The sequence below is a fragment of the Macaca fascicularis genome, chromosome 6 (genome assembly GCF_037993035.2).
Source record: "Macaca fascicularis isolate 582-1 chromosome 6, T2T-MFA8v1.1".
NCBI classification, from domain to species: Eukaryota; Metazoa; Chordata; class Mammalia; order Primates; family Cercopithecidae; genus Macaca; species Macaca fascicularis.
The window spans coordinates 134,338,137-134,361,356 of NC_088380.1; the positions used below are offsets into that span (position 1 = coordinate 134,338,137).

At 37.5% G+C, this 23,220-nt stretch overlaps 1 protein-coding gene and 1 pseudogene across 1 annotated transcript in view; one reads left to right on the forward strand and one right to left on the reverse strand.

Annotated features, from left to right (window-relative positions):
- Positions 1 to 23,220, forward strand: part of CCDC192 (coiled-coil domain containing 192) — a 309,467-nt gene that overhangs the window by 122,706 nt on the left and 163,541 nt on the right. The window lies entirely within an intron of this gene.
- LOC135971200 (cullin-1-like) lies at positions 11,272 to 13,600 on the reverse strand (annotated as a pseudogene).

A 23,220-nucleotide genomic window follows, 5' to 3' on the forward strand; every position in this document is an offset into this window, starting at 1 on the left:
GATATTTGAGGAGAAAGTTGAGGGAAATAAATAGCTACCTCACAGAAGAGAAAAGTCAATTTACTAGGAGAAAAATATAGTGGTATTTTTATTTCAGGATATTGTGGAGTACCCACCTGAGGTTTGTGTTTATTAATTCAAAATGAAACCAGTGAATCCAATTTTGTGATGCTTTTTCTGGTAACATTCAATGAGTGGATGCAATGCTAACAATTTTCTAAACCTTAAAAAATCATTTTATTTATTTTCTATTTTTAATGGGGGTAAAATTCACAGAACTTGTAATTCATCATTTTGAAATATACAATTCAGTCACATTTAGTGTGTTCCCAATATTGTGCAACCATCGTTCTCAAGTTTCAACGCTTTTTCATCACCCTAGAAGAACACTTTATGCCCATTAAGTAATCACTCCTCAAACCCTCTTCCTCTCATCCCTTGAAAATCACTAATCTGATTTCTGTCTTTATGGATTTATTTATTCTGGATATTTCAGATGAAAGGATTTATCTAATATGACCTTTTGTATCTGGCTTTTTGCACTTAACAAAATGTTTTTGAGGTTTATCCAAGTTATAGCAAGTATAAATACTGCCTTCTATTTTATGCCTGAATAATATTCCATTGTGTGTACATAATGCAATTTGTTTATCCACTCTGTTGATGGACGTTTGGTTTCCAACTTTTAGCTATTATGAATAAATATTAGTATGCCATATTTTGTGGATGTAAGTGTTCATTTCTTTTTGGTATATATGTAGAAGTAGAATTGCTAGATCACATGGTAATTCTATGTTTAACTTTTTGATCGGTCTCCAATTACTTTCCACATTGCCTGTAACATATTACGTTCCTACCAGCAATGTGCAAAGGCTTCTATTTCTCCATATCCTCAGCAATACCTTTTATTTTCCATTTGAAAAATTTTAGTCATAATAGTAGATATGAAGTAGAATCTCACTGTGATTTTGATTTGTACTACTTTAATGACTAATGATGTTGAACATCTTTTCATGTGCTTCTTGGCCATTTGTGTGTCTTCTTTAGAGAAATGTCTACTCAAGTCCTTTGCCTAGTTTTCAAATGAGTGGTTTGTCTTTTTGTTGCTGAATTATGAGTTCTTTATATATTCTACATACATATATGATAAACCTTTATCATATATATTATTTGCAAATACTTTCTTACATCTCGTAAGTAGTCTTTTCATTTTCTTGATGATATTCTTTGCTGCACAAGTTCTTAATTTTCGCCAAGTCAAATTTGACTATTTTTAAAGTTTTTGTTTGTGTTTTTGCTGTCAAAGAATCCATTGCTTAATTCAAGATCGTGAAGATTTACCCCGGTGTTTTCTGCTAACAGTTTTACAGTTTGTGCTTATATATTTAGGTTGTTGATTTAGTTTAACATCATTTTTGTTTATGAAGTAATATAGGGGTCCAACTTCAAGCTCTTACATGTTGGTTATCCATTTGTGCCAGCACCATTTGTTGAAGATCCTCTTCTTTGTCTATTAAACTGTCTTGGCGCCATTGACAAAAATCAATTAGCCATAGATTTCTGGGTTGATTTCTGAACTCTCAGTTCTATTCCAGTGGTCTATGTGTCTATCCTTATTCCATTCAGATACTCTTTGGATTACTGTAGCTTTGTAGTAAGTTTTGAAATTGGGAAGTGTGAGTCTTCCAACTTTTCTTCTTTTACAAGATACCATAGGCTGTTCTGGATCCTTTGAGATTTCATATGAATTTTGAGGATTGGCTCTCTTATTCTGAAAAAAAGAAGCCATTGTAATTTTAATACAGATTGCATTAAATCTGTAGGTTGCTTTGAGGCATATTGCCATCTTCATAATATTAAGACTTTTAATCCATGAATGTGAGACGTCTTTCCATGTATTTAGTTTTTCTTTATTTCCATAACATTTTGAGTTTGCATTGTACCAGTGCTTCCCTTCCTTGATTAAATTTATTCCTAGATAGTTTATTCTTCTGGATCGATTGTGAATGGAATTATTTTATTTCCTTTTCAGATTGCTCATTTCTGGTTGTATAAATCATGCCTTTTTTCCCATGTATTTCTGATACGTTGACATATGAGGCCTTGGTGACCCTGGTTACACTACCACTCTTTCCCAGGGCTAGCCAATTCCTAGAAATAGCAAATAACTTTCCTGGGAGCATTCCTTTCATATGGACAGTAACCAGTCCAAAGCCCACACTCCCATTCCCTCCTCTATTGGGTTCTCAAACTCAGGGCCACAATTCCCCTGCCCTAATCACCCTAAGTTCTGGTACCACACAACTAGGGATAAGCCCCTATGTTCCTGAGTTTGCTGAAATTTTTCAAACTAGCCAATCCAATGCTTGCCTATCTTGACTTACTCGTCCCTTCTTAACAAAACCACAACAAGGGCTCTTGCCCATGTTTTCCCCTTGCTCCCTCTGCCTCCTGACCAACTCCGGTGCTTTTCTGTGTTCCCCCTGTGGTGTAGCATGCTACCTCCTTTTGGGAACTGTAAGTGACAGACTACCTTTTCAATGGCAGTCATCTCCTGATTTCTTAGCCTCACCACACCTGAATAATAATAAAACCTACACTTTAAAACACCGGTGTGTAGAAACATGAACTGATTTTTGTGTATTTATCTTTGATGTGGTTTGGCTGTGTCCCCACCTGAATCTCATCTTGAGTTGTAGCTCCCATAACTCCCACATGTTGTGGGAGGGACCTGGTGGGAGATAATTGAATTATGAGGGCAGTTTCCCCCATACTGTCCTTGTGGTAGTGAATAAATCTCATGAGATCTGATGGTTTTATAAATGGGAGTTTCCCTGCACAAGCTCTCTTTTTGCTTGCTGCCATGTAAGAGATTCCTTTGCTCTTCCTTCATCTTCTGCCAGGATTGTGAGGCCTCCCCAGCCATGTGGAACTGTGAGTCCATGAAACCTCTTTTCTTCATAAATTATCCAGTCTGGGGTATGTCTTTATTAGCAGCATGACTACAGCTTAATACAGTAAATTGCTACCATTAGTGACTTGCTGATGTAAAGATACCCAAAAGTTTAAAAGCAACTTCGGAACTGGGTAACAGGCAGAGGTTGGAACAGTTTGGAGGGCTCAGAAGAAGATAGGAAAATGTGAGAAAGTTTAGAACTTCCTAGAGACTTGTTGAATAACTTTGACAAAAATGCTAACAATTACATCCAGGCTGAGGTGGTCTCAGATGGAGATGAGAAATTTGTTGGAAACTGAAGCAAAAGTTGCTCTTCTTATGCTTTAGCAAGGAGACCATGGCATTTTGCCCCTGCCCTAGAGACTTTTGGAATTTTGAACTTGAGAGAAATAATTTAGGGTATCTAGCAGAAGAAATTTCTAAGCAGCAAAGCATTAAAGAGGTGGTTTGGGTGTTGTTGTTAAAAGCATTCAGTTTTATAAGGGGAGCAGAGCATAAAAGTTCAGAAAATTTGCAGCCTAACAATGTGACAGAAAAGAAAAACCCATTTTCTGAGAAGAAAGTAAATCAGGCTGCAGAAATTTGCATAAGTAATGAGGAGCCAAATGTTAATCACCAAGATGATGGGGAAAATGTCTCCAGGGCATGTCCAAGGTCTTCACAGCAGCTCCTTCCATCACAGGAACTGAGGCCTGGGAGGAAAAAATGGTTTCATGCACCGGGCCCATGGTGCCTCTGCTGTGTGCAATCTAGGGACTTGGTGCCCTGCATTCCAGCCACTCCAGTCATGGCTAAAAGGAACCAAGGTACAGTTCAGGCCATGGCTTCAGAGGGTGCAAGCCCCGAGCCTTGGCAGCTTCCACATGGTGTTGAGCCTGAAGTGCACCAAAGTCAAGAATTGAGGTTTGCAAACTTCTGCCTAGGTTTCAGAGGATGTATGGAAATGCCTGGATGTCCAGGAAGAAGTTTGCTGCAGGGGCAGTGCCCTCATGGAGAACCTCTGCTAGATCAGCACAGAAGGAAAATGTGGGGTGCGAGCCCTCAAACAGAGTCTTCACTGGGGCACTGCCTAGTGGAGCTGTGAGAAGAGGGCCACTGTCCTCCAGACCCCGAAATGGTAAATCCACTGACAGCCTACACCCTGTGCCTGGAAAAGCCACAAACACTCAATGCCAGCCTATAAAAGCAGCCAGGAGGGAGGTTGTATCCTGCAAAGCCACAGGGGCAAAGTTACCCAAGTCCATGGGAACCCACCTCTTTCATCAGTATGACCTGGATGTGAGACATGGAGTCAAAGGAGATCATTTTGGAGCTTTAAGATTTGATTGCCCTGCTGGATTTCAGACTTGCATGGGACTTTTAGCCCTTTCATTTGGGCCAATTTCTCCTATTTGGAATGGGTGTACTTATGCAATGCTTGTACACCCCTTGTATCTAGGAAGTAACTAATTTGCTATTGATTTTACAGGCTCATAGGCAGGAGAGACTTTCCTTGTCTCAAGTGAGAGTTTGAATGGTGGACTTTTGAGTTAATGCTGAAATGAGTTAAGGCTTTTGGGGACAGTTGGGAAGGCATGATTGGTTTTGAAATGTGAGGACATGAGATGTGAGAGGATCCAGGGGTGGAATGATATGGTTTGGCTGTGTCCCCATCCAAATCTCATCTTGAATTGTAACTCCTGTAAGTCCCACATGTTGTGGGAGGAAGCCAGTGGGAGATAATTGAATCATAGGGGCCATTTCCCCCATACTGTTCTCGTGATACAGAATAAGTCACTAGAGATCTGATGGTTTTATAAATAAGAGTTCTCTTGCACAAGCTCTCTTTTTGCCAGCTGCCATGTAAGACATTCCTTTGCTCTTCCTTCATCTTCTGCTGTGATTGTGAGGCCTCTCCAGCCATGTGGAACTGTGAGTACATGAAACCTCTTTTTTTACAAATTATCCAGTCTTGGGTATGTCTTTATTAGCAGCAGGAGAACAGACTAATAAGATCTTATACCCTGAAACTTTACCAAATTTATTTATTAGCTCGTGGGTGTGTGTGTGTGTGTGTGTTTTGGAATTTTTCTTAAAATAGAATTATGTCATTTCCAAATAGAGATAGTTGAACTTCTTTGTTTCCAATGTGAACATCTTATTTGTTCATTTCATAGCTCTAGCTAGGATTTTCAGTACAAGGTTGAGTAACAGTGGTGAAAGTAGACATCCTGTCTTGTTCCTGACCTTACCAGAAAAGCTTTCTGTTTTCCACCACTGAGTATAATGTTAGCTGTGGAATATCCATAAATGTCTTTTATCATGTTGAAGAAGTTTCCTTTTCCTACTTTGATAAGTATTTTTGTCACAGAAGAGTGTTGGATTTTGTCATCTTTTTTTGCACCTGAAGTGACCATGTAGTATTTTTCCTCTATTTTATTAATGTGATCTATTGCATCAATCCATTTTTAGATATTGAACCACTCTTGTACATCTGAGATTAATCCCGCTTGGTTATGGAGTATAATATTTTTACTGTGCTGTTGGATCCAGTTTGCTAGTATTTTGTTGAGGATTTCTGTATCTATATTCATAAAGGATATTAGGCTATAGTTTTCGTGTACTGTTTTGTCTGACTGTAGTATTAGGGTATTGTATTAGGAAGAATTTCCTTCTCTTCTGTATTTTGGAGGAGGTTGAGTAATATTAGTGTCAGTGTTAATCCTTTTTGAAATGTATAATATACCAGTGAAGCCAACTGGTTCTGGGCTTTTCTTTGTTGGGAGTTTTGTTTCTTTTTTTTTTTTTTTTCTACTGATTCAATCTCTTCAATTGTTGTAGGTCAATTGACATTTTCTATTTCTTCTTGAGTCAGTTTTAGTAATTCATGTTTTCTAGGAATTTATTCAGCTCATCTAAATTATCTAATTTGTTGGCACTCATTTGTTCATACTAGTATCTTATAATCCTTTTATTTCTGTAAAGTTGGAAGTATTGTTTCCACTTTCATTTCTGATTCTAGTTATTTACATCTACTGTCTGTTTTTCTTAGCAATGTAGCTGAATACTTATCAACTTAGTTGATTATTTCAAGGAACTAATATTTGGTTTTATTGATTATCTCTATTTTTTTATTCTCTAGCTTATCATCTCGCTTTAACCTTTATTATATCCTTCCTTTTGTTGGGTTGTTGATGTGACATCTTTTTCATTTTGTAATGTAAGCATTTTCAGCTATAAACTTTCCTCTGAGCACTGCCTTTACTGCATCGCATAAGTTTTTTTTTCTATATATATAGATTTTATATGTGCATATATAAACAAACAAACATATATAAGGATCTATTTAAAATTACATACCATCACCCAATGCAGAACCCATGCATTAAATAAGTAAGTTGTCATCAACCTGAGACTGATGTTAAAGTAGTAATTTCTTTTTCTTCTCAATCTCCTTTGTCCTTTTTTAAAAAAGTTTTAATTTTTCTATAGGTTATTGGGGTACAGGCGGTGTTTGGTACATGAGTAAGTTCTTTAGTGGTGATTTTTGAGATTTTGGTGCACCCATCACTCGAGCAGTATACACACTGCACCCTATTTGTAATCTTTTATCCTTCACTTCCCTACCAGTCTTTCCCCTAAGTCCCCAAAGTCCACTGTATCACTCTTACACTTTTGCATCCTCAGAGCTTAGCTCCCACATATCGGTGAGAACATATGACGTTTGGTTTTCCTTTTCTGAGTTACTTCTCTTAGAATAATAGTCTCCAATCTCATCCAGGTTGCTGCGAATGCCATTAATTTATACCTTTTTAAGGCTGAGTAGTAGTCCATCATATATATAGATATAGATATATAGATATAGATATAGATATAGATCACAGTTTCTTTACCCACTCGTTGATTGATGAGCATTTGGGTTGGTTCCACAATTTTGCAATTGTGAATTGTGCTGCTACAAACAAGCATGTGCAAGTATCTTTTTCGTACAATGACTTATTTTCCTCTGGGTAAATATCCAGTAGTGGGATTGCTGGATCAAATGGTAGGACTAAAATATTCTACTTTTAGTTCTTTAAAGAGTCTTCACACTGTTTTCCATAGTTGTTGTACTAATTTACTTCTCACCAGCAGTGTAGAAGTGTTCCCTGATCACTGCATCCATGCCAACATCTACTGTGTTTTTATTTTTTGATTATGGCAATTCTTGCAGGAGTAAGATGGTATTGCATTGTGGTTTTGATTTGCATTTCCCTGATCATTAGTGATGTTGAGCATTTTTTCATATATTTGTTGGCCATTTGTATGTCTCATTTTCAGAATTGTCTATTCATGTCTTTAGCCCACTTTTTGATGGGATTGCTTGTTTTTTTCTTGCTGATTTGTTTGAGTTTCTTGTAGATTCTAGATATTAGTTCTCTGTCAGATGTATAGATTGTGAAGATTTTCTCCCACTCTGTGGATTGCCTGCTGACTTTGCTGACTGTTCCTTTTGCCATGCAAAGGCTTTTTAGTTTAATTAAGTCCCAGCTATTTATCTTTGTTTTTATTGCATTTGCTTTTGGGTTCTTGGTCATGAAATCCTTGCCTAAGCCAATGTCTAGAAGGGTTTTTACAATGTTATCTTCTAAAATTTTTATAGTTTCAGGAAAGCACATAAGATTTAAATCCTTAATCCATCTTGAGTTGATATTTGTATAAGGTAAGAGATGAAGATCTAGTTTCATTCTCCTACATGTGGCTAGCCATTTATCCCAGCACCATTTGTTAAAAATGGTGTCCTTTCCCCAATTTATGTTTTTGTTTGCTTTGTCAAAGATCGGCTGTCTGTAAGCGTTTGGGTTTATTTCTGGGCTCTCTATTCTGTTACATTGGTCTGTGTGCCTATTTTTATACTAGTACCATGCTGTTTTGGTGACTATGGCCTTATAGTATAGTTTGAAATTAGGTAATGTGATGCCTCCAAATTTGTTCTTTTTGTTTAGTCTTGTTTTGGATATGCAGGATCTTCTTTGATTCTACATGAATTTTAGAATTGTTTCTTCTAATTCTGTGAAGAATGATGGTGGTATTTTGATGGGAATTGTGTTGAATTTGTAAATTGCTTTTGGCAATATGGTCATTTTCACAATATTCATTCTACCCATCCACGAGCATGGGATGTGTTTCCATTTGTTCGTGTTGTCTATGATTTCTTTCAGCAATGTTTTGTGGTTTTCCTTGTGCAGGTCTTTCACCTCCTTGGTTATGTATATTCCTAAGTTTTTTTTTTTTTTTTTTTTTTTTTTTTTGCAGCTATTGTAAAAGGGATTGAGTTCTTGATTTGATTCTCTGCTTGGTTGCTGTTGGTGTATAGAAGAGCTACTTATTTACGTACCTTAATTTTGTATCCAGGAACTTTGCTGAATTATTTTATCAATTCTAGTAACTTTCTGCAGGACTCATTAGGGTTTTCAAGGTAAATAATCATATCAGCAAACTGTGACAGTTTGACTTCCTCTTTACTGATTTAGATGCCCTTTATTTCTTTCTTTTGTCTGATTGCTCTGGCTAAGACTTCCAGTACGATGCTGAAGGGGAGTGGTGAGAGTGGACATCCTTATCTGGTTCCGGTTCTCAGAGAATATGTTTTCAACTTTTCACCATTCAGTATTATGTGGGCTGTGGGTTTGTCATCTTTTATTACATTGAGGTATATCCCTTGTATGCTGATTTTGCTGAGAGTTTTAATCATAAATGGATGCTGGATTTTGTCAAATGCTTTTTCTGCATTTGTTGAGATAATCATGTGACTTTTGTTTTTAATTCTGTTTTTGTGGTGCATCACATTTACTGACTTGCATATATTAAACCATCCCTGGTATGAAGTCCACTTGATCATGGTGGATTAGCTTTTGGATAATGTTGTTGGATTTGGTTAGCTAGTATTTTGTTAAGGATTTTAGCATCTATGTTCATCAGGGATATTGGTCTGTAGTTTTCTTTTTTGGTTATGCCCTTTCCTGGTTTTGGTATTAGGGTGATGCTGGCATCATAGGATGACTTAGAGAGGGTTCCCTCTTTCTCTATCTTGTGGAATAGTGTCAATAGGATTTGTACCAATTCTTCTTTGAATGTCTGGTAGAATTCTGCTATGAATCCATCTGGTTCTGGATTTTTTTTGTTGTTAATAATTTTTAAATTACCATTTCAATCTTGCTGCTTGTTATTGGTCTGTTTAGGATATTTAATTTTTCCTGATTTAAGCTAGGAGGGTTGTATCTTTCCAGGAATTCATCCGTCTCTTCTAGGTTTTTTAGTCTACATGTAAAGATGTACACAATAGCCTTGAATGATCTTTTGTATTTCTGTGGTGTCGGTTGTAATATCTCCCATTTCGTTTCTCATTGAGGTTATTTGGATTTTCTCTTTTCTTGGTTAATCTTGCTAATGGTCTATCAATTTTATTTATCTTTTCAAAGAACCAGATTTTTGTTTAATTTCTCTTTTGTATTTTTTTTTGTTTCAATTTCATTTAGTTCTGCTCTGATCTTTGTTATTTCATTTCTTCTGCTGGGTTTGGGTTTGGTTTGTTCTTGTTTCTCTAGTTCCTTGAGGTGTGACCATAGATTGTCAGTTTGTGCTCTGTCAGTCTTTTCAATGCAGGCTTTTAGGGCTATGAACTTTCCTCCTAGCATTGCCTTTGCTGTATCTGAGAGGTAGTTTTTGTTGTTGTTGTTGTTGTTGGTTTTTTTTTTTGACAGAGTCTCATTCTGTCACCCAGGCTGGAGTGCAGTGGCATGATCTTGGCTCACTGCGACCTCCACTTCCCAGGTTCAAGTGATTCTTCTGCCTCAGCCTCCTGAGTAGCTGGGACTACAGGCAGATGCCGCCACACCCAGCTAATTTTTGTATTTTTAGTAGAGATGGTGTTTCACCATCTTGGCCAGGATGGTCTTGAACTCCTGACCTCATGATCCACCCTCCTCGGCCTCCCAAAGTACTGGGATTACAGGCATGAGCCACTGCACCCAGCATCCCAGAGGTTTTGATAGGTTGTGTCACTATTGTTGTTCACTTTGAAGAATTGTTCAAATTTTCATCTTGATTTCATTTTTGATCCAATGATCATTCAGGATCAGATTATTTAATTTCCATATATTTGCATGATTTTGAAGGTTTCTTTTGGAGTTGATTTTCAGTTTTATTCCACTGTGGTCTGAGAGAGTGCTTAATATGATTTCAATTTTCTTAAATTTATTAGGGCTCATTTTGTGGCCTATTATATGGTCTATCTTAGAGAAAGTTCCATGAGCTGTTGAATAGAATGTGCATTCTGCGGTTGTTGGGTGAAATTTTGTATGTATATCTATTAAGTCCATTTGTTCCAAGGTATAGCTTAAATCCATTGTTTGTTGTTGTTGTTGTTGACTTTCTGTCTTGATGACCTGTCTAGTGCTGTCAGTGGAGTATTGAAGTCCCCCACTACTATTGTATTGCTGCCTATCTCATTTCTTAGGTCTATAAGTAATTGTTTTATAAATTTGGGAGCTCCAGTGTTAGGTGCATATATATTTAGGATTGTGATACTTTCTTGTTGAACAGGCCTTTTACCATTATATAATGTCCCTCTTTGTCTTTTTTAACTGCTGTTGCTTTAAAGTTCATTTCGTCTTATATAAGAATAGCTACTCCTGCTCATTTTGGTGTCCATTCACATGAAATGCCTTTTTCCACCCCTTTACCTTAAGTTTATGAGAGTCCTTATGTATTAGGTAAGTCTCTTAAAGGCAGAAGATAGTTGGTTGGTGAATTCTTATCCATTCTATTGTTCTGTATCTTTTAAGTGGAGCAATACGGCCATTTACATTCAATGTTAGTGTTGAGATGTGAGGTACCATTCAATAAGAAATCCTTTAATTTTCTTTATTTTCACACATTAAAAATGAAATACACTAAACAAATGGTTTTTCATAACAGATTACACATGAGTCCATTCAGACTTGCTCTCAAAGTGCTGCCAACATGACAAGTGCTGCCAATACAACAGTTGCTAATGGGGGAGCCCATGTCTTGATTTAAATGCAGTAGCGGGCAGCCTTCACCATGGGAGGTTCAGTCTTTTCTGTTCTTAAATTAGGGTAAATGGCATTGGTGTCCATATTTACAGATTTGAAATGTATCTATCCTGAGCAGTTCCAATGTAAATCTGAGACCAGCTGATAGGAGTCTTGGTCTCAGTTTTAAAAAGGGAGGTCCAATGGTGGCAGGCTGGCTGCTATAAACTTGAGTTGTTTCCATTCTTTCCAACATGAACTATTTGCTGCAGGACACACAATCAGACCCTTCCTAGAGGGTTAAGTGAAGTAACTGTAGGTGTCTTTTTCACCATCAACTTGCTCCAAATGTTCTTTCTCAATTAGAATGTCAATGCATTTCTTGATCAGGGACCTGGGGTTTGAACCTGGAGGATAGCTGAGTGAGGGCCTCATCAACTAACTGCTGGTGTTTCAGAACCTTCCTCATCTTCATGATTCTCATGATGGCCGTCTGAGTCAGTAGTTTGCAGTCTTCCTCAATATTTTTGTGTGTGGTTTCTTGTTCCTGCTTCTGTTCCATTTCATTGGCACATTGATGTTAACCCTTAATTTCTAATTTTTATAACCAAGATATAATTTTATTAAGGTATCTGGCTTCAATTCCACCTCATCAGCATTTGCATTTTCATCTTCCAGGACCAAGGCATCTTCTGTGTTGTACTGAAGCAGGATTGCTATCTGGAATGTGGATGCCTGCAAAGTATATCTGTTTGTGAAGCAGTTAGTTACTAATTCTCCTTTAGACAACTGATATAACCTTGTCAATTTTCAGCCATTGTGATGACTGGCATAGAAAGCTGTGAATTGCCGATAACTACATTCCAACCCTAAGGGAAGGCAAACATACAAGACTGCTCAAAGGACCAGGACCCAGAGCTCAGCACTTAAATGCTGAAATCTCAGCCTATGTGTTCTGAATTTGTCAGGTGATTTTTGAATTGCTCATTCAGATCTTTGCTCATACCAGTGTCTTGAAACATCCACTGAGGTTTAGAGATATACTCGAAACCACAAGCTTGCTTTAACTTAGAGAACATGCTGGCTTCAGCAATGTCACTCCCTGCCTTCCCTTAGGGTTGGAACGTAGTTATCGGCAATTCACAGCTTTCTATGCCAGCCATCACAGTGGCTGAAAATTGACATAGTTACTGGCATCATCACTCGCATTGTCACCGTGGATGAGCCTCTTGGCCAGCATTTTTCATAGAACTTCTGAAACACGTCTTTGTCACCTGTGTACTTGTGACAACCATTACATGATTGAGTGTATCTTCTAGTTCTGCCTCATCTGTGTTCTTGGAACTTTTCCTCAAGAAGGAGTCACAGTATTGAGCCAGTGACTCAGGGGATTTTACTGGATGACTGGGCCATCTTGGTAACCGCATTGTTGTTTATGAAGCAACCACAAGCCTTGTCAAGAGCAGCCACAAAGCCAGTGTCATTGTTAAATGCAGACATTACCAAGGCAATGCATTTTTTGAACATCAAGCACAGTCTGTACATACATTTTGGGGTCATTTAAAGCAGCTTCTCCACACTTTTCAATGGCTAAAAGACCCTGATTATGAATGTGCATCTCCAGCAGTTTTTTCAATTCTCCTAGGTTATTCTGGATTCTAGATACAAGATTATACATGTGTCTCAAATCTTCATTTTTGTCAGCATCCAATAAACTCTGAAGTTCTGTGTGGAAAATTTCCAAGTGTTTTTCAATGAGGACATGCTCACATTTCCTTGCTAATTCATCTTGTGTGCCCTCATGAAGGTAAACCTGAACTCTTTGCTGTTCCTGAAGCACACAAGCTTCTGCCTTATTCATATATTCAGTAACTGGGTTCTGCTGCAAGAATTCAGTGCTCTCTTTGGCATAAAATCTCTCTGTGACAGAAAAAAAAAGAGAGATTCAAAGGATTCTTTATACACTGTTAACGTAGGGCCCTTTGCAAATGCATCATCTTCATTCAGCTCCAATTCCATGTAAAACTAAAACTCCACTCACAGTTTTGTATTGATGGTTTCACCATTTCCTTCCTTTTTGATCAGCTTTGAAGCAGAATTTCTTACCTGTTTATTCAGTGGCCTAAATAGTCTCTACAAGTCACTAATGCAAGGGAATAGATTTCACATATTCCTTTCATCCTTTGTCACATTCACAGTGAACCCAATGTCTATTGAGGTAGGCACAAATTCCATTCAGCACTTCGCTTGAAAATCAGTAATCTTCCCATTGTTGAGTGTAGAATTTCAGTACACTCTTGTCCATCAAATCTTCTCCATCCTTAAGAAGACTTGTCAAATAATTCTTCAAAAATTACTTAAGTTGTTTGTATAATTCCAAGCCAACGAACTGAGCACCTTCAGGTGTCTGCCCCTTTTTTGACTTAGAAACTCCAGCTCCTCATGCTTGGTTTGACTGGTGTACCCTAGCACACTAGTTATAAACATGAGGGTGGAGCTCCATGTATCTGGACCTGGTCATGCTGTGCGGCATGTACACCTGCTGGATGGTGGCTCTAAGGTCGTCCCAGATCTGGTCCAGCCCAATCTGCTTCAGGCCTTGGGGGTTCTGGCTCCGGGTTTATGACATCGTGAGGGATGTTCTAAAGTCATGCAGTGCAGCAATCCTTATTCAAAGTGCAGCTAGTTCTCCATTAGATAAAAATATGCAGTACCATTCCAAATTTATTCACAGCAGTTTGGAAAGAATGTCCTTTAAATGTAGAGAGTGAAATATATTGCAGGCAAACACACATCTCCATGGTACCCAAAAGGCTCCCGTGATGCCTCCACCTAGTCGCCAGACCTAGGCCTTGGCAAAACCCGCATCCCACCAAGGTCTGGCTGTATCCCTCAGCCACTGGACTGCCCTGCCTGGAGTTGCATGTGACATGGCGCCTACCTTCTCCTCCCCTGCCAGCCCAGCCCTCCTCCTCCTGCTGCCGCCACCTCATCCCATAAGTTTTTGTATGCTATGTTTTGTCTTCATTTGTTTCTAAATATTTTTTAATTTGCCTTGTGATTTTTTCTTTGACCCACTGGTTGTTTAAGAGTGTGTTATTTTTGTGTATGTGAAAATTTTTCAATTTTCCTTCTGTTATTGATTTTTAGCTTTATTCTCTATTGTTGTGAGAGAAGGTACTTTAAATGATTTTATTCCTTCTAAATTTATTGCGAATTATTTTTATGAACCAAATTATAGCCTACCCTGGAGAATGTTTCATGTGCACTTGAAAAAGTATATATATTTTTCTGTTGTTTTGTGGATTGTTCTATCTGTCATACTATGTCTGCTATGTCTAGTTGGTTTATAGTGTAATTCAAGTCTATTTTCTTCTTGTTTTTTGTGTAGATATTATATCCATTATGAAGCTGGAATATTGCACTTTGAGAGGTCAAGGCAGGCAGATCACTTGAGGTGAGGAGTTTGAGACCAGCCTGGCCAACATGGCATTGGTCTCTTCTAAAAATACAAAAATTTGCTGGGCATCATAATGCATGCCTGTAATCCCAGCTACTTGGAAGGCTGAGGAGGAGAACCTCTTGAACCTGGGAGGCGGAGGTTACAGTGAGCCAAGATCATACCACTGCACTCCAGCCTGGGTGACAGAGCGAGACTCCACCTCAAAAAAAATTTAAAAAAAAGTGGAATATTGAAGTCTCCAACTATTCTCACAGAAGTGTCTACTTCTCTCGTAAATTCTATCAATAGTTGCTTCATATATTTTGTGACTCCACTGTTTGGTGCATTTATGTGTATAATTTTATATCTCCTTGACAAATTGCCGCTTTTTTCAATATGCAATGTGTTTCTTTCACTTTTATAAAAATTTTTTATAAAAAAATTCAACATCTATTTGACTATGTGACTATAGTCACATTCGCTGTCTTTTGGCTACTATTTACATGCAACATCTTTTTTCATTCTTTTACTTCCAACCTATTTGTTTCTTTGAGTCTAAAGTGGGTTTCTTGTAATCAGCATATAATTGGATCACACTTTAAAATTTATTCTGCTGGTTTCTGTCTTTAATTGGGGATCTAAGCCACTTAAAATATTACTAATAATAAAGAATATACTTCTGCCACATTGATTTTCATTTTCTATATATTTTATATCCTTTTTATTCCTCAGTTCCTCCAATACTACCTTCTTTTGTGTTTGACTGATATTTTCTAGTGTTCCCTTTTGATTCTGTATCTTTTGCAGTTATTTGTTCCTAGAATGTGTATGTTAGTATGCTTAAGAGTGTCCCATAGGCCTCTTAGGTTCTGTTTATTTCTCTTCATTATTTTTTCTTTCTGCTATTCAGACTGGGTAATTCCAATTGCTCTATTGCTATGGACTGAATATTTACACCTCCTCCAATTCATATGTTGAATTCCTAATTTTTAACGTGATGGTATTTGGAGGGGGTGCATTTAGGAGAGAATTAAGGTCATGAGGTTGGAATCCTCATGATGCAATTATTGCCCTTATAAGAAGAGGAGATAAGAGTTCTACTTTTCTCCATCATGTGAGGATACAGCAAAAAAAGGGGCTGTCTGTAAAACAGAAAGAGGGTCCTCACAAGACACTGAAATTTTTGTCACTTTGGTCTTGGACTTCTAAGACTCTGGAATTGTAAGAAATATTTTTTCTTTAAGTCACCAAGTCTGTGATGTTTGTTATAGAAGTCTGAACTGACTAAAATAAATTGGTTAACAAGAAGTGTGATACTACTGTAACAAATACCTTAAAATGAGTTTTGAGCTTCATGCTTTAAAAAGTAGATATTTCCATGAAGGGGCTGCTGAAGACAATCTGGTGAGGCCTGACCAAAATAGGAGAACTGGAGAGAAATCCTCCTTCTTCTTAGAGAAGACATAAATAATCATGAGCAGAATGTTGGTGGAAATATGAACAGTAAAGGCCATTTTGATGAGGTTTGAGATGGAAAAGAGGAACATGCCATTGGAATCCAGAGGAAAGCAATCCTTGTTGTAATGTGGCAAAGAACTTGGCTAAATTATCTTTGTGTTCTAGTGTTTTGCAGAAGATAGAGCTTGTGAGTGATAAAATTGGATATTTAGCTGAAGACGTTTCTAAGCAAAGTGTTAAGAATACCAAGGGTGTGGCCAAGCAACTGTCTGTTAAGGAGATTGGTATGGGTGTGAAACATGGACCTAATCAGTACTCCACCAAGAACACTGCCAGTCTGAAATGAAGGAGATGAAAGTTGGGGGGAATGAAAAAAGTTTCTCAGACTTCTTAGAGGCTACAGGACAGGATGCTAAAGTTATTCAGTAGTCTTGTGCTATTCTAGAAGATGGGGGAAATAGCCCCAAAGGCAGTTCAGATATTATCAGGGACATCATCTCAGCTTCAACAGGCCAAATATCCTTCAACTAAAGCCATGAGGGTGCGGTCACCTGGAGCCATGGTAGCACAACCCTACCTGGAAGAAATTTGAAAGTAAGATCCTTACATGGTAGAGCCCTTGGGGTTTAGTTTCTCTCTGACAGAACCCTGGGGGAGAGACCACAATTCTGAGAGCCTTTGGGCATAACCCCCATGCAGTAGGGCTGGGTGGGCACAAGTCCTGCTCAACCTAGCCACAGCATGGGTGGATCTCTGCCAAGCTGTGGGGGTGACATTTCCACTCCAGTGGTCCTGGAGGGCAGAGTATCAAATGAAAAAGGATTATTCTAGATTATTCTTGAGCATTAAAGTCTAGTGGAATTTGCTGTGGTTGGTTCTGGACGTATGTGGGACTCATCACCTCTTCCTTCTTTCATTTTTCTCCCTTCTGGAATGGAAATATCTACCTTGTGCCTTTACCATCCTGTATTTTGGGGTTTGGGGGCCATTTTGGGATATGTTTTGTACTGACAGATCATAGTTATCCGTATTTTGGGTACATATAATATTTTGATACATATATACAATGTGTAATGATCAAATTAAGGTAATCGGGACATCCAACACTCATTTTTTTTTGTATTGGAACATTAATATTTTTCTTCTAGTTATATTGATCACAATAAATTATTGCTAATCATAATTTTCTTACTGTACTAATGAACACTAGAACTTATTTCTCCTATTTATTTTTGTACCATTAACCAACTTCTCATTATCCTCTCCTCTTCCCTTTTCTTCCCAGCCTCTGGTAACTACCATTCTACTCTCTATTTCCATAAAATCTGCTTTTTTAGCCCCAGATAGAAGTGAAAACGTGTAATATTTGTCTTTCTGTGCCTGACTTATTTCAATTAACATACTGACCTCTAGTTCCATTCCTGTTGCTGCAAATGATAGGCTTTCATGCTTTTTAATGGATGAATAATATTCTGTTGGGTATACATACCACATTTTCTTTATCCATTCGTCCATTAATGAACCGTTAGGTTGATTCTGTATTTGGCTATTGTGAATAGTACTGTAATAAACATGGAAGTACATATATTTCTTTGATATAGTATGTTCTTTCTTTTTTTTTTTTTTTTTTTTTTTGAGACGGAGTCTCGCTCTGTCGCCCAGGCTGGAGTGCAGTGGCCGGATCTCAGCTCACTGCAAGCTCCGCCTCCCGGGTTTACGCCATTCTCCTGCCTCAGCCTCCCGAATAGCTGGGACTACAGGTGCCCGCCACCTCGCCCGGCTAGTTTTTTGTATTTTTTTTTTTAGTAGAGACGGGGTTTCACCGTGTTAGCCAGGATGGTCTTGATCTCCTGACCTCGTGATCCGCCCACCTCGGCCTCCCAGAGTGCTGGGATTACAGGCTTGAGCCACCGCGCCTGGCCGATATAGTATGTTCTTTCTTTTGGATATATACCAAACAGTGAGATAGCTGAATCATATGGTCATTTTAGTTTTAGTTTTTGGAGGAACCTATATAATGTCTTCCATTATGACTATATTACTTTACATTCCCACCAACAGTGTATGGGTATCCCTCTTTCTCTGAATACTCACCAGCGTTTGTCCTCTTTTGTTCTTTTGATAATAGCCATTCTAACTGGGGTGAGTTGATATCTCATTGTGGTTTTGATTTGCATTTTTCTAATGATTAGTGATGTGGAGCACTTTTTCATGTACCTATTGGCCATTTGTATGTCTTCTTTTGAAAAATTTCTATTTAAATCTTTTACCAATTTTCAGATTGGATGATTATTATTATTATTGCTGTTGAGTTGTTTGAGTCCCTTATATATTCTGGACTTTAATCCCTTGTCAGCTGGATAGTTTGTAAATATTTTCTCCCATTCTTTAGGTGGTCTCTTCACTTTTTTAAGTGTTTCTTTCTCTGGGCAGAAGCTTTTTAGCTTGATGCAATCCCATTTGTCTATTTTTGCTATGGTCACCTGTGCTTTTACCTGTGGTTTTTGTGCTTTTACCTGAAGCATTTCCCCAATGTTCTCTTCTAGTATTTTCATAGTTTCAGGTTGTACATTTAAGTATTTAACCCATTCTTTTTATTTTTGTACATGGTGGAAGAAGGGGTTCTATTTTCATCCTTCTACATATGGATATCCTGATTTCCTCATACCATTTATTAAAGAGACTGTCCTTTATCCTTTGTATGCTCTTGGCATTTTTATTAAAAATGAGCTGACTGTAAGTGTGTGAATTTTTTTTTTTTTTTTGGTTCTTTATTTTGTTCCATTTGTCTGTGTATCTGTTTCATTTTTGTTGGGGATGGTTTTTTGTTGTTGTTGTTTTGTTTTGTTTTGTTTTGTTTTTGGGGTTTTTATGCCAGTATTGTGTTGTTTTGGTTACTATAACTCTGTAATGCAGTTTGAAATTAGCTTTCAGCTTTGCTCTTTTTGGTCAAGATTGCTTTGGTTGTTCCGGGATTTTATGGTTCTGTATGAACTTTAAGTTTTTTTTTTTTATTTCTGTGAAGGATGTTACTGGTATTTTGATAAGGATTGCTTTGAATCTGTGGATCACTTTGGGTAGTAAAGACATTTTAACAATGTTAATTCTTCCAATCCTTGAGTGTGGAATATCTTTCTATTTTCTTATATCCTCTTCAATTTTTTTTAACCAGGATTTTATAATGTTTCTTACAGAGATCTCTTATTTCTTTCATTAAATTTATTTATATGTTTTGTTTCCAACTATTGTATATGAGATTGCTTTCTCAATTTGTTATTCAGGTTGATTGCATTTAGCATATAGAAACACTACTGATTTTTGTATGTTGATTTTGTATCTGCAGCTTTACTGAATTTATTTATCTGTTCTAGCAGTTTTTTGTTTGTGTGTTTGTTTTGTTTTGTTTGAGACAGAGTCTCACTCTGTTGCCCAGGCTGGAGTGCAATGGCACAGTCTTGGCTCACTGCAACCTCCACCTCCCAGGTTCAAGCAATTCTCCTGCCTCAGCCTCCTGAGTAGCTGGGACTACAGGTGTGTGCCACCATGCCCAGCTAATTTTTGTATTTTTAGTAGAGACGAGGTTTCACCATGTTGGCCAGGATGGTCTCAATCTCTTGACCTCGTGATCTGTCTGCCTCGGCCTCCCAAAGTGCTGGGACTACAGGCATGTGCCACCACGCCTGGCCTCTAGGAGTTTTTGATGGAGTCTTTAGGTTTTTCTAAATATAACTTTATGTCTTTGGGAAAGAAGAATAATTTGACATATTCTCTCCAATTTCAGTGCCTTTTATTTCTTTTTATTGCCTAATTGCTCTGGCTAGGACTTCCAGTACTATGTTGAATAAAAGTGGTGTAAGCGAGCATTCCTGTCTTGTTCCAGATCTTAGCAGAAAGGCTTTCAATTTTTCCCTTCCCAGTATGATATTAGTTGTGGACTTGTCATGTATGACCTTTATCATGTTGAGGCTTGTTTCTTCTATATTCAGTTTATGCAGACTTTATTTATTTATTTATTTTTGAGATGGAGTCTCACTCTGTCACCCAGGTTGGAGTGCAGTGGCGCAATCTTGGCTCACTGCAAGCTCCGCCTCCTAGGTTCACACCATTCTCCTGCCTCCACCTCCTAAGTAGCTGGGACTACAGGTGACTACCACCATGCCCTGCTAATTTTTTGTATTTTTTTTTAGTAGAGACGGGGTTTCACTATGTTAGCCAGGATGGTCTCGATCTCCTGACCTCGTGATCTTCCCGCCTTGGCCTCCCAAAGTGCTGTGATTACAGGAGTGAGCCACTGCGCCCGGTGATGCAGGCTTTTTTTTAAATCATAAGAGGATGTTGAATTTTACTGCATGCTTTTTTAAGCATTATTGAAAGGATCTTATAATTTTTCTCCTTAATTCTGTTGATGTGACATATTAATTTGCATATTTCAAACCATCCTTGCATCCCTGGGATGAGTCCCACTTGATTATGATGAATGATCTTTTAAATTTGATGTTAAATTTGGTTTACTAGTATTTTCTTGAGGATTTTTGCATCTATGCTTATCAGGAATATTGGCCTGTAGTTTTCTTTCTGTGTGTGTGTTTCTGTCTGGTTTGGTATCAGGTTAATGCTGGCCTCATAGAATAAGTTTGGAAGTATTCTTTCCTTTTTAACTTTTTTGAAGAATTTGTGTAGCATTGGTATTCTTCTTTAAATGTTTGGTGGAATTCATCAGTGACCTCAACAGGCTTTTCTTTGATTGGAGACTTTTTAATCCTGCTTTGGTTTCATTACTCATTATTGGTCTGTTCAAATTTTCTATTTCTTCATTGTTCAATCTTGGTGGGTTTTTATGTTCAGGAATTTATCAGTTTCTTCAGTGTTTTCCAATTTTTTGATGAATAATTGTCTTAGTAGTCCCTAATGATCCTTTGTATTTCTGTGGTATCATTTGTAATGCCTCCTTTTTTATTTCCAATTGTATTTATTTGAGTTTTCTCTCTTTTTTTCTTTAGTCTAGCAAAGGTTTGTCAGATTTGTTTATTTTTTCAAAAAAAAAATGCTTCATTTTATCTTTTGTACATTTTTAGTTTTAATTTTATTGAGTTTTGCTCAGATCTTTATTATTTCATTTCTTCTACTAATATTGAGTTTGTCCAGTTCTTGCTTTTCTAGTTCCTTGAGGTACATCATTAGGTTGTTTATTTGGAGTCTTTCTTTTTGTGTGTGTGTTAGATGTTTATTGTTATAATTCTTTTTGCTGCATCCATTAGGTTCTGGTTTGTTGTATTGCCATTTTCATTTTTCTGTCCTGAAGAATGTTCCATGTGCTGATGAGAAAAAATATACTGTGCATCAGTTGGATGTAATGTTTTGTAAATGTCTGTTAGGTTCATTTGCTCTAGAGCACGGTTAACTCCAAATTTTTCTTTCTTTCTTGATTTTCTGCCTGAATAATGTCTTCATTGCCAAAAGTGGAATGTTGCAGTTTCCTCCTATTATCACGTTGCAGTCTATTTCTTCCTTTAGATCTATTAATATTTGCTTGTGTATTTGGATGCTCTGGTATTGGGTACAATTCATTTCCTATTGTTATTTCCTCTTACTTAATTGACACCTTGATTTTTATATAATGACCTTCTTTGTCACTTTTTACAATTTTGACTTAAAGTCTACTTTAACTGATGTAAGTATAGCCATTCCTGCTCTTTTTTGGTTTATTTTTTATATTGCCCACTTCTTCACAAAGTGTTCTAGTTATTATTTTTTTAGGTTTGTCTTTTATCTTCTTATTAAAGATAGAAGTGGTTTGAATACAATAGTTGCAATATTAGTATAGTTAGTGTCATTTTCTTTCCATTTGAAGAACTCTCTTTAACATTTCTTATAATGACAAATTTCCTTAGCTTTTGTTTGTCTTGGAAAGTCTTTGTAGTTCCCTCATGTCTGAAGGATAACTTTGCTGAGTACAGCATTCTTGCCGGGAATTTTTTTCTTTTGCACTCTGAATATATCACTCCACTCCCTCCTGACCTGTATTACTTTCAGGATCCCTCTTTGTAGTTGACCTTTGTGAGTTTAATTATAATATGTCTTAGGGTATTCTTATTTGGGTTGAATCTAATTGGTGACTTTTGACTTTACTGTACCTGGATATTTATATATTTATACAGGTTTGGAAAGTTTTCTGTTATTATTTTTTTGAATAAGCTTTCTACCCTTTTGTCTTTCTCAGTTATCTTTTTAACTCCAATAACTTGAATGTTTGTTCTTTTGATGTTGTGCCATAGATCCCGTTAACTTTGTTTATCCCTTTTCATTCCTTTTTATTTTTTTCCTCTCTAATTGTGTGTTTTCAACTAGTCTTTCTTTGAGCTCACTAATTCTGTCTTCTGTTTGTCCAGTTCTGCTCTCAATTCAATTTTTGTTTCCTTCATTGTATTTTTCAGCTGTAGGATTTCTGTTTTTTAAATTATTTTTATCTCTTCCTTAAGTGTCTTTGATAAATTTCTGAATTGATTCTCAGTGTTTTATTGAAGTTCATTGAGCTTTCTTAGAACAGCTATTTTGAATTATTTGTCTGAAAGATCACACATCTTCATCACTTCAGGGTTGCTCTCTGACACTTAACCATTGGATAAGCCATATTTCCCTGAACGTTCTTGATGCTTTTGTAGGTGCAATAAGGTCTGCATGTTGAGGGACTAGGTATTTGTTTTTGTCATCACAGTCTGGCTTTGTCTGTGCCAGTCCTCCTTTAGTGGGCCTTCCAGGGAATCCAAACTGACTGACTGTTGTGTTCCCTGAGCTGTGATCACTGCAGCCATCTTAGCACTAGAGAATGCTCTAAGCCTGGGCCTGCTGAAAGTCTCACAAGGGCTCTGAGGTTGATGTGGCTTTCTGGCCCAGATAGACCTGGGAAAAATCCAAGGAGGACTCTGGAACTGTGTAAAACTACTGGCCAGCACTTGAGTCTAGAAGACTGTTCCAGTGGCCCAGACAGGGATGTCTCCCAGCAGGTCTGTGCACAAATGGGATAGGTCCCTAATTGCAGCAGGAGAGTCTGGATTTCAGACTGAGCCCCTTCAGAACCTGCTGTTTGGGTCCCCAAAAAATCATATGTTAAAGTCTTAATCTTCAGTGGGATGGTATTTGGAGCGGGACTTTTGGAAAGTAATCAGGTTTACGTGCGGTCATGAGGGTGAAACACACATGATGAGATTCATACCCTTATAAGAAAAGGAGAAAACTAGAGGTCTCTATCTCTATTTTCCATTGAAGATACAATAAGAAAGCAACTATTTGTAATCCAGGAAGAGGGCCTTCAACAGAATCCAACTCTGCTGGCATTCTGAAATAAGACA